Raw genomic sequence first — 1,912 nt, forward strand, 5'->3', positions numbered from 1 at the left:
TTTAAATAAAGATTTATACAGTATAGTGATTTACATCCCAGAGGATCCTGTTATACTTTACTTACAGTAAGGGAACCACCTCATTCACCAATAAAGCATCCCTCCAAGACAGCAAATACTCACTATCTCCATCAGTGCTGGCTAGGGCTCTGTCAAATAATAAAGAATACAAGCCATCACCCTCATCTTGTCAATAATTTCTAATATAACCTGAATTTCCCGGAGGATAGGTAATGTCACTACAATATTTGTAAAATCAACTTAATTAAAGGCACAGGGGTGCATCTTGATACCTTCAGGTATGCTTTCTATGCTCACCACAAGAAAGTATCCAGGTCCAAAAACATAAGTTACATAAGTTAGCAGAATCAAGAATCCCTGAATCTAACTGAAAAAAATCTATAGGTAATTTAAAACTATTAATTCAAAACTATATAAGGACATTAAGAATGTATATGCTAAGGAAGAGGTCAGTTTTATAGGAGACTTTAGCTGTAACAACACAGACTGGGAAAAGCTTATAGGAATGTCAGCAACAGAAAGTATAATGGGGGGCATTGTTAACGATAGATTTCTCACCCAATTTGACAAAGCACCTACAAGGAAATGCTTGTATACTGTAGATCATGTCTTTTCAAATGAAAAGTTAGGGATGCAAAAAGAGGTGAGAGAACAATTAGGGAACTATTATCATAAAATGGTGCTTTGAAGTATATTTTAAAATCGTTCAGGTTGATTTCAGTCAGGTTCATTTCTATTAATTTTATAATCACAAATTCAATTTGCTTGACAGTAAAACAAAGATATGTTTCAAATTTTCTGCCCCGGTGCATTTACGCCACTTTATTTAATTGAATATACTGCCAAAATGACTAATGGTTTATTTTTTAGCATTAATTTTAAATATACTTCTCTTTGTTGTGTTTTTCATTGACATCGCATACAGTATTTATTTGTGTTTTTCAGAGCAAACCATCTCTTGAATTCATTAATGACACTGTATATGTTTAATTCTTGTTATATTTCACATGTTGTTATATGTTTTTTTATTTCCTGGGTACTTGCTACAGGTATGTGAGTAAGGATTAAGGCTTTAACATTTTTTTAATAAATGTTTTTTTAATGCTTTCCATTTTATGTGGTCTTGATCTATATCTATATCTTTATTTTCACTGTACATCTTAACAGTGTTACTGAATCTCTATACATCTACTACATATTACATCTAAATGCTCATTAGTCTTATCTTTAGGAATTGCTTCAGGGGCAGGTCTTTGCACAAGTAAATGCTAAGCCCTACCTGAAAATGTCGTTACTTTTGTTTTCATATTTTAACAGAACACCAGAGCTTCTATGGTATAGTGTAAAAAGTCACCCTTGGTAATTAAGAACTCTTAGAAGTGTTTTTTAAAAAATCTTCAATGTTTTGCCATTTTGTATTGTCTTGCAACCACCTAATAAAATAAAAAAATACGAGTTCTCGCTTTGTTATGATTACAACTGTCAGCTACTGTACTTAATGCAATTACAGCTACGCAAATCGTGGGGGGTGTTTTTTTTTGTATGTGGGTGTGTGCGTATTTGCTGTGATGGAATGCTAAAAATACTTTCCAATCTTATTATTTAAATTGATTTTTATTAATGCGTCTTTCCAATTCCTGTTAGCTACTGTACATTGCGAGCATAGTCTGGTTATTTAACCCTTGTGTGTTTCGTGCGGTGTTTCACGGTGTCATTTTTACATAACGAGGGGTGTCATTTTCCCGTTCCATCCATACTGTAGATGTTATTCTGTGCAAAGGAAAAGCAATGTAACAACGAGGGCGATGTGGCGATGATGTGGTTAACGGCAAGCTCCCTGGTACACAGATAGCGGTCCTCTCAGTGCAGCGTCAGGGATTTCCTCAGCGCG

This window comes from Lepisosteus oculatus, chromosome 3, assembly GCF_040954835.1.
Source record: "Lepisosteus oculatus isolate fLepOcu1 chromosome 3, fLepOcu1.hap2, whole genome shotgun sequence".
Classification (NCBI taxonomy): Eukaryota; Metazoa; Chordata; class Actinopteri; order Semionotiformes; family Lepisosteidae; genus Lepisosteus; species Lepisosteus oculatus.